The 10,959-nt window shown below is 35.2% G+C and overlaps 1 protein-coding gene across 1 annotated transcript in view; it reads left to right on the top strand.

Moving 5' to 3' along the window:
- The window catches only part of PIBF1 (progesterone immunomodulatory binding factor 1), a gene marked incomplete at its 5' end in the record, with an annotated part of 93,528 nt that overhangs the window by 12,407 nt on the left and 70,162 nt on the right, over nucleotides 1–10,959 (top strand). The gene's annotated exons all lie outside the window — the stretch shown is intronic.

Raw genomic sequence — 10,959 nt, forward strand, 5'->3', positions numbered from 1 at the left:
AGGAATGTGGATTTCATCCTGTACAGTAGCAGTGGTCAAAATCTGAACCTGTTCTCGTTTCTTTCCTTTCGTTTAAAGTAGAAAACTATCTTGTATGATGCCTTCAATGAATAGTTTTTGTAAAATGTGAATAGAGAGCAGTGGTCATGAGTAGTTACGGTTGCTGCATGCTTTTCTTACTGCTGTCTTTTCTCAGTCTTTCATATTGCATGTATAAAATAGTGTCTATACAAATGTGCAATTGTAGTCATATGGAGAAGGAAACTGGCTGGTGTTCTGCCTGTATACAGGCAGTCTCACTGTCATGTTCTGCTGCACCTTGTCTTCACTTCCTGTGAAGGTAGAATATTAGCTATGGTAAATTGAGGTGATTTAAGATTATGGACAGTAATCAAACCTGGTAAATTTGTCATATGTCCTCACTTTTGGACTTGATTAATTTTTTTAATCCAAATTTTTTTTTTTTTTAAATGAAAAGGTCAGTTCATTAACCAAGTGTGCTACCTAGCAAGTAATAGATCTGAACTTTTTTTTTCCCTTGGAATTATTTTTAATTACGAGTAGTAATCCATGAAAAAGTTGTTAACTTAAGCATAGACACAAACTAATTCAACTTTTTAACTTTTATGTACAACTTCTAAATTGCTGTGGTAATATTGCTGAAGAAATAGCATTGCTTAAAGACTGAAAAAAATGTTATTGCTAACTAGTTGTGTGAACCAATAGAGAGAGTTCTAGAGTAAATGAGATGGGTTAGGAGACTTTACCCACACTGAGTTTCAGGGGTTTGACTTCAGGTTAATTCTAGTTCAGACTGAATGGGCCCAAGGGTCCTGAATGCCATTTAGTAGCTAGAGTGCATTGTAGGTGTTCTTAGATTCTCAGAAAGGAATTCATTTAGCAAACTCAGAGATGATGGCTCCACATTGCAAATCAAAATGTGAAAATCAAAGCTGGTTAAAAGGAGACAACCAGGAAACTTGGTTCAAGACTAACCTCCTGAGTCAAGATGCTGAAGTGAGTCAACTGTGTTTTTCTTTCTGATGAGACTTCTACATTTCACTGTGATAAGACTTACTATGACACGTGGGGAGTCCATATCTTATGGAAAATAGGTTTGGTGTGCAACAATTTGGGTATGCACATTCTTATTTTTAATGAAAATATCAACTCTATAATTCTTACTGTATTTATTTTTAAACTTAAGAACCGTGGAGAAAATACTTTTCTATTCTGCCATATTCCCACTCATGTAATGTGTTATTTTTTACATAACATTGTTTTTTTGAGGTAGGCAGTTCCCCTACAATCAAAAACATAAGAAAGATTTTAAAGTGACAGCTTTAGAGAGGGGGAAAAAGGAGAATTAGTAAGATGCCATTTGTTGCCATCTTGTTTGATACACTCATGCTTCTGTCCTCCTGTAGTTTTTCTAGTGGTAAGCTCTCCAGTTAAGTAAAACTCTCCTTTCCTCAATTTAAGTAAGTTAATAAGCTGATTAAACTGGGTTTTTGAGTTCAAAAAAGTAGATTATGCCTCAGAAGATTATGCTTTTCAGACTTCTGAAACTTCTGCTTGGGAAGAAGGAAAACACATGCTTCCATTCTTTAAAATGTAGGTGTCTATCTTGAACACTACCTCCCTTATAACCACAGTACTGATATCAAGACGCTGACTTTTTCCACATTCCAAATCATCAACCTAAATGAACTGCATTGTAACAAACTGACATGATGACATGGAATAAGTGCCTTGACTTAAGAGACTGAATTCTGAAGGTACTGCGGACTGACATGTGACAGTTCCATGGAACAAAGAAATTTTCTAGTATCACCAGAAGCCCCTAAGACAAAAAAAAGAGTACCTGTGTTGTCCAAATCTATATTTAAGTGATTATAACAGCTAGTTCTACTTTAGTGAAAACAAGGTGACTCATCGTAGTTACCACTGGCATCATAATCTGTATAAACACATTTGAAAGTCTCAGAAGTATGTGGAATGTTGACTGGCCTGAATGGTGGTTACATAAAGCCCCTGGCAAATCTTGTGATCAGAAGTGTAACTAATACTCAATTTTCTAGTCAAGTGCAGTTATTTTCATTTTTCTTAATGATGTTTGTGATAGCTTTTTGTAAACACCTGTTTACAGATGCCAAGAAAATACCCAAGTGGTAATATTCTTGAAAGAGTCATATTGAGAAGGAGTCTGCTGTTTTGACCTCAATGTAGACTGCTATGATGTCAGGCTGTAACTTTTGTTGCTCTCTGCTATTATACAGCTGTAAATTCTGTGTGAAAATCCATGTTTCGTTTACCTGTGGCAATGAAAAACCTTAACTGATGTGATATTTTGGATTAAACTGTGGTCAGTGTCACATGTTCTAAAAAAAATGACTGAATGGAAACATTTTTACTCTGAAAAAGCTGATAATGTGTCTAAGACTTTTTCTAATTTTAAAGCTTTATTAACTTAATTGAGGACTAGAGGTTGAATGAGGATAAATTGTATAACAGCTCCATCATCTAATACAGTAAAGTGTAGATACTATATACTATATTTTGGTGTGTAATTTTCAGACTATTGACTGTTAATCTGTTAATCATTTCTCCTTGCCAAAAAAAAACCAACCAGAAAAAAAAAAAGGCACCAAAAAGTAGAAGAAAATACATCCTAGTTTCCTATCGTTATTTTCCTCCTTGTTAAATTTTCTATTTTCATATAAGGTGCAACATCAGCCTCAAATGGTTCCTTAGTCCAAAGTGAACTCTAAGGTCTAATATGAGGTTAACTCCTAGAAGAGTACTTCACCTCAGGGGATGCCTACAAGACCCATCTCTTGCCTTTGATTGTTCACTTCCTTTAAATCTTAAGGAGTATAATGTCTTTTTCCAGGACTGTTAACAGCTCTGCTCTCTGTGGAAACTGGCTTAAAAATTCCAGAATTACTGGGAAGATAAGGCAAATCTATGCATGGTGTGATTTTACAAAATTTTATTTTTCTTAGTGATAAAAAAAGTGTACTCCATTACAGTTGACTGCTGCTCAAATGATGTACTCAAGGCAACCTTTCTTTTCCTGTGTTTGTAATAATAAAATGAAAAGAAGCAAAAGAGGTATGCAGCGAACAAAAAAAGAGTATTCAAGAAAATTGTATTATGACAATACTATTCCTTCAACTTTGCAGTGGCCACTATTTATTAAAAAAAATCAGTTTTGTAAAAACTAATGGGAATTTTAAATTCCTGGTTCTGTTTATGAGGTATGTACTTTCTTTTTCTTATTTGAATACACATGGATGATGAAAGGACATTTTTAAACAATGATTTTGCTGTTGAGTTGAGAAAGTCAGGGCAATGGCTTCAAACAATAGTTTAAAGCCTTACATTTGTTCTATAAAGATTTCAAAGGATTGTGAATTATTTAAACATTTCTGCATTGATGTGTACAGCTCAGCTATTTAAAATTGTTACATTTATAATGGGCAATCTGCTACAGGTAAAACTACCTTTAGGAGTATTTTTAGTGTTTCTATTTAGAAGTGCCCTCCTCAAATAAAAAGCAAAATGGAATAAAAGTCACTGATATTTCTTGATAGTAGTTGTCTATGCTTCATAGGTTTAAAAAATAAGCAAAAATTATCTGTATATTTGCGTGTGTTTAATGCTTTTCAATCAGCTGCAAGCTGTGCATACATTTTGGAGATTGCTTTTTCCATACATTAATCTTTATAATTTTAATCCTTTTTTACATCCATTTTCTTTGCAATTGTGATACTTTTTAAAATTAATTTGGAGGTGAGATTAATGCTATCTGAGTTTAGTCATCACTCTGCAGATTTGTAGGTGGAGAAAGGTGATCAATCCTGTTCATAAAATGAGTGATAAAATTAGATTAAATTAAGATCCCTATATCTTATTAATGGCAGACAAGCCTAGAGGGCTATCTTAGATGAGAAGATAATCGGATACATTTGCTGAATAAATAAATGTTATACTTTGCTTTTAGAATCTCTGCTGAGTGTGCAAGAATCTCATTATTAGATTAGCATTTATTACATTATACATTCATTGTTAATAGAAACATTAAAATTAATTTTGTCCATTCTATTAGCAGTATTTTATAATCCAGATGTTGCTGACTGCAATGAGACGATTCTAATCTTAAAAATGATTAAGTCAATGTGTTTGCGTGCTGGACTTACTGCTAATATTTAAATAAGGGCCTATTATCTCTTCGAGACTATCTGAATAAATGAGGATTTAAATAATGAATGGAAAAAGATCCATGCTGAAAACTTCTGGCCAAAATATTTCTTTGCCAAAGCTTCCATATCCCTAGTTTAAAAACTACTGTCACAACCTTTTACTCCCTAGGCACAGCTGCTACTTTTCTGTTTTAAGTTATTTTGTAATCCCTTGAAGAGCTGTGTAGGTCTTGAAAATGACCACTACTTTAAATCTTCAATTAACTTCATTAGTGTTTTCTAAAATACTTTTTTTTTTTTTTTAATAAGCATTTCTTGCTGCTATATTCAACCTCTATGTGATGTGTATATGTAATTTAGATAACGCTTAGGATTTATAGCAGAGTATAGCTGGGCCCTTTACTCAGCGTAAACCTGGTCTAGATTTCAGCCCTAGCCAAAGTAACTGCTACACATTTCCCGTAAAAAAACAACTTTCTCATCAGGAGAACAAGATGAAGGTAAGTACAAGATGGAGCTAAAAGGGTAAATTCAATGAATGTCATGGAAATTGCTATGAGAAACCCCCTTGGAAATTTGGAATCAATGCAGAGGTGGCAGTGAAAGGACCAGGAGCGATAGTGCAATGGAGAAGCAGAGAAAAAAGTCCATTGCCCAGGTGACTCAGTCTAGTTGTTTCCAAGCTGTAGGAGCAGCACTGAGATCCCTAACAAAACCAGTTCTATCCATCCTGTATTTCTACTGGAATGACTAGGGAGGCTCCTACTCTTCTTCCTTTTTCTTCTGAGGATAAGTTTAGTTGGAATTTACATCTTGATGGATATAAAACCTAATTGACTGGTTAGATCAAATAGATGAGTAGTACTGTTAGGAAGACTGCATGCTTGCTAGGGCATGCTTTGTTGTCTTTGCTCCCAAATAAGCATCTCAAAATTTAACAAACCTACATAAGATAGTCTTCTTCCAGAGTGGATACTTTAAGCTGTGTAACCAGTCACCTCATAACTATAACTGTCTTGATGTTGTAGAATCATCAGTGTCAAGACTCATAGGAATGATAAGTTAGTTTGTTGGCTGACCTTTCTGAGCTTCATTACATCTTTAACACAGGCTTTGAAGTTTATTCTCTTACTGTGCAAGGAATGTTCAGTGATTATATTTATAGCTCTAGAAATCTTTATTTCAGTTCCTCTTGCCCCAGCTCCTAAGAAATCATTCTCACAAAATATTATTGACCTCTGAAGGATGCTTTAGTGAGGTTGTAATAGGAACATATCCTCATATCGTAAAGATTATCCTTAAGCCTTGATATTCATGTTTCACCTATTCATTTCCTGCTAGCCAAAATGCCTTAATCTTAAAACATCAAGATTAGTAAAGGCAAAATTCTGGGATAGCTATTATGCTGGGTACCTGAGAAACTATTTACTTTTAAGTCCTTAGGTTTTTTGTTAGCCTAGAAGGGTTGAAAATGTATCGGTGTCCTTTGAGAATAACTTGGAAAGCAGCTATAAATTGCTGCTTTCCAAGTTATGGTATAAGGGTGCTGCTGCAATTTCTCGAATTACAGGGTAGAAACTTCCACCTCAGTCCATGATTTTGGTGGGATTTTTAGTATCCCCCATGCATACGTACACACACTTCTGTGATTCACTGCTCACAGCTTCTCAATAACTATGAGCACTGACTAGATGAGCAAATAGGGGTCCTTTAGAACTCCTTACTGAATGATGTTTCAGGTGCTAAAAGTTTACAGGGGTTCAAAAGGAGACTGGGAAAGGTCAGAGATAAATTTGAGAATTACCTAGCAAGTATAAACCACATTCAATTCAGAAAATCCTGGAGACAGAAATAGTTGGACACTAGTGATGGAGGAATAAGTAGAAATACAATCTCTGCAGGAGTTTTTCTTGCTCTTCTCAGAACATACACTTCTGGCTATAGTTGGAGACAGAGCCTTTTGTCTGGTGCACTACAGCTATGCCATATACAGCTATTCTATGTAGAACAGAAGCTGTGAAACACTAGGAGACACTTAAACCTCTTTACTTTATCTGCTTTGTGTCAGTTTGAAAAGTCTAGGCTGGATGTGATGACCCGATATAAACAAAAGCATTTATCTGAAGTAAATGTGAGTTTATTTTTTATTTTTCAAAAAAGATTTTTACATATATCAGCTTATCTATACAACTAATATTTATTTCTGGAATGTTTCTAACCATCTGAGAGTGAAGAATTCAATGTATGAGTGAAGCCCCCTAGCTGCATTAGGTAGCCCAAAATATTAATGGCAGATGAGAAACGAACCCATTTATAGCAAATTCAAGTACACGGGTTTTAGAATACAGGAGGAAAACAAGTCACAAATATCAACATGCTCATAAATACATGCAGTGATTGTTAGTTGCATATGTCTACCAAAACTATGTATGATACTGCCTATTCAAAAGCTAAATTCTTCAAAGCAAGGATATTGTATTTTCTTTAGAGCTGTACAAATTTTTTTTATATATTTAATGTATGACTGTTTATGTAATATTATTTCTGCCTAATAAAACCGTAAGTTTTCTTTTAGTAATAATATTCTGGAATGACATTCTGAGTTTATACTCGTATCTTGATAATGAAGTGGTGAAGAACAGTCTGTCCAAATAGGTGTTTTTGTGGTTTGAGAAGGAAATTACAGCTTTGTGATCTTATGGATCTCATAATAAACTCGCAGGAAGCTCTGAAGCGTTAGTCATGAAGACTAATATTTCTAAGAGGGAGCTTTGGGCCCAGTTTTGGCCAGAGCTTGGCTTCTGCAGAATCAGATTCAAAGTCCTTAAAAAATGTTGTGTATAACTGGAAGAGTAACAACTGTTCTCAGCCTGGTCCTCACTTACAGGGTGGTGTTACCTGTTTCAGGTAACTCTCATGAATAAGGCAAAGGGTAGCATATTGTTCTGGAACTGAGGGTAGCTGGTCCATTTACTCATAGGACTTCATTTATTCAGCTACGAATAAAGAACCATCGTTCTGTATCCATTCATGAACACGTCACCAAAATGCTGTACATTAGTGAGCCAAGGTATTTTCAGGCTGTTTGCCACAGGGAACTATTTGCCTTGGGCATTAGTCCATCCCAGCATTGAATATGCCTATCTTAATCATACTGAGGACTTTCCAATGAGAGGGACGTACAGTACTTTGGTGTAGTGCTCACAGCTGATGAAAGCACCGTTCTCAACTGATGGAACAACCACACGAGTCCTTGGCAGCCTGTTTGGTGCTTTCTCTCTTCGTGAGATTGGCTTGTCTGGTGTCTCTATGAAAAGAGAATGGGAAGATCAGGGTTGGAGGCCTGACTTCCCTTGTTTCTAGGTAAGATTTCATCAGGAATGTATCCCAGACTTTGTCAAGGTTGGCTCAGAGAGTTGTTTACTTTTAGGGTGACCAGTAAATGTTTTTTTTTTTTGAAATTACATGCCTTCAGCACTGAAGTATTGCATCACATGGTGGATAGTGGGAAGGACACGTCCTTTAGTTTACTCAGTGCAAAGCTATTTAGATAATTTTTACAGCTGTTTGTGTTTCTAGCTAAACAATCTAAAGGCACAATTGTGTCTACTTATATGACTATCTGGGTAATTCTGTAAGAATATTTTGTGAGACCAGCAAAATGAACATGCAATTAATGTTCAATGCATAGTTAACAAGAGTTGAAGAGCTTGCTAAGAAATACCTTGACACTGGAGAGCTGTAGGGTGATAATTGTGATATGTTAGCAGCATTTTTACCAAACTTCATGTAGCCATAGTCATTACATGACATGTAGATGTGACATGACAGTTGAATTGTGGGGACACCAGAAGGGTGGTACTACTTTGAGTTATTTATATCACTCAGCACAGAGGGGTGAACTGCCTTTATTTTTAGGAAAGAAAAAAGGAAAAAAAAGTTACTTAGAATTTCAAGCAAGACCAAAGTGAGATGGGAACATTTGTTCTGGATGGACCTCTGAAAGAGAGCTGCATGGAAGTAACTCTGCTGGACTGCTCATGGTAGCTGGCAATGATTAGTGAAAGGATTTATAATTCGGTGGTAGGAGGAGTGTGGTGAGAGGCAGTAAGGATGGAGAACCTGGACAACAGAGATGGAATGGAAGGGTGCATATGAAAGAGTAAATCAAGGGTCTTTACTACAAGAAATAAGGGGCTTCTGTAGTTCTGATGTTGCACAGACCACCCCACAAACTGCTTTCCTGAAGCATGGAGAGGGTAGGGAGTGTGTATGTGTGACCCTTACAGGTACTCCAGAAGCCAAAAACCTTTCATAGCTTATTCCAGCTTCTCCCCCTCAGAGTGAATATAGACAGCATAACTCGAGAAGCCTCCTCTTAAAGGGAAGTAAATTTTTTCCATCAAGTGGCAGCATAGTTGTAGAAATAAGTGTATTAGAAATGTAATTTAGGTTCCTTTGAGTTGAATCTTGGGTGTTATGTAAAACGCGTTTACCTGTCAGTCTTTTTATAAAAAGTTAGATCTCATAATATGCACATAAAATGTAAATGTACATACTTGCAGTTACAAGCCTATTTGTATGTCTCTTCCAAAATTTAAATATTGGATATATTGTCAAAGTGCTGCAATTCTTGGCTGATATTTTAACATTATATACATACACATGCAGTAGTATTTATCTAGTTTAGTCTTTGATGTGGAACTTGTCATCTGGAATTATTTTCATGGATATTCTAATTGTTTCATGGAAAGTGTTTGTTGCCATGGGTAAACAGATATAGAAGTACACTGATTCAACTGATTCATCCCTTCTGAAATTTTTCTTAATGTTTGCTCTGATTTCTCTTGAGATCTTAACCTTTTGCCTTCCAGAAATATAATTAATATCATAAGTTTCAAAATGCTTGAAAAAGTTACATCTTCCTCCTCCTTTTTTTTCCTTGGATACCTTGCTGAGCTCACTAGAATTGGTTGGGGGTTGTAGAAAGGGGGAGAACTTGTCCTGTGCAAAACCCTGTGAGAAGGGGAGAAGGTTTTGTTTGTGCAAAGTGATACCGCCCCTCACTTCAGGCAATTAACTGAGTCTTGAATCTGAGTATACTCAACATAGACTGTTTCTCTAAGCAGTGAGGGCAAACACAGTGTGATTAATGTAAATCCTGTGCCCCTGGGAAATGCCAGAATTTGGTGGAGTGAAGGTTTGGTTGATATCTTCATTCTGAGATGTTTAGACCTAAAACACTGCAAGAAAATACTGTCTCTTCTTTGTCCATTACACATTCATCTAGGCTAATTTTGTTGTTTTGTTTTGTTTTTAACTGGCAATGTACTTTTTAGAGGCTAGTAGGGCTGGGGGTTTAGGTTTGTCCCTTATGACACTGTTCTCTGTCACAAGCTGTGAAACCTGGGTCTAATTTCTGCATTGCGTCAAAGTTCTGGGCTTTTTTCAAAGTATTCTGTACACACAGATAAATAAGATACATTTCAGGTTTATTTTCTTGGTGCCCGATGAATGACTCTTTTCAGAGAAAAAAACTTTTTCCAAGTAGTATATTTGCTACAAGGTACTTGCATTACTGAAGTGTGCGGATGAACAGAAAGTAGTTGATATGCTGCAAGTTAGAAGAGAGGTACCTTATGGTAATTTGTTTCCCTGCCAGGTTCCCCCACCCCCTTACATTTACCTACTTTGTGAAACAATAAAATCATCTTGTTGTCCTTTGTCACAAATATTTATCTGTTTATACAGAACTGTATTAGAGAGTTTTAGTTTATCCATGAGAGTAAGCAAAAGAATTACAACTTTTTTTTATTGCTAAATTTATATCTTTTGGCAGAATTATTTGTGAATTATTTTTAAAGATAGCTTTTACATTTATCTCTGTAAGTCTCTTTTGTTATGCCAGCTGTCTAAATCTTTTCATAAACTTAAGTTAAAAGAAACATATTTTCCATGATTATTTTAAAATATAATGTTTACTGGAAGGGAAGTCTAGTGAATTCCCACAGATGAAGTGTGAGTGTATTTCTCCCACTTGTAAATGAGTCCTTATTTCCTACAGTACATATTCTGGTACCACAATGAGTCATTTTCAACATGTTTTAGTTTAGCTTCTAAACCATTTAAAAACTTGGCAGATACATGCAAATGAATGTTAGATCCAGTTTTAGAAACTGCTTCCAAATAATATTTTACTAACACGATGACTCTGAATAGACCTTTCAGAATGCAGAATTGTCCTTTGTGATAAGCCTAGAAGTATTTGCAAAGGTGTTATTTTTATTTTTATTTGGTTTCTTTTTACCTTTAGCATGCTTTAGTTTAATCATCCTGTAAAATACGGAGAATACTTTTGTGAAAAAGCCTGAAAGCTTACAGGCGAAATGTTGTAAATGGAGTATTTTAGCCAGGCAAGTGATAGCTTTCTTTGTGTATGTGAACTGAATTTTTAAAAATTTCTTGCTATTTTATTTTAAAATTTTTCAATTTTCCAACTTTTTCAAAATAAATACAATGTCATCTCTGTTTCAATACAATATTGTTAAAGATTGTTTGTCATTTCGCATTTTAATGTTTCCTAATATGTTACCTTGACAGTTCAAGAACTCAAGACTAAATAGTTTGTATGTTTAAAACAGTAATATATGTGTAGTGGGAGGAAAATGGGGCAGACACACCAGGCATGCTTAGATTTAAAAAAAAAAAAAAAAAAAAAAAAAAAAAAAAAAAAAAAACCACAAAACAAAAAACC

The sequence above is a fragment of the Merops nubicus genome, unplaced genomic scaffold (assembly GCF_000691845.1).
Source record: "Merops nubicus isolate BGI_N331 unplaced genomic scaffold, ASM69184v1 scaffold1049, whole genome shotgun sequence".
NCBI lineage: Eukaryota > Metazoa > Chordata > Aves > Coraciiformes > Meropidae > Merops > Merops nubicus.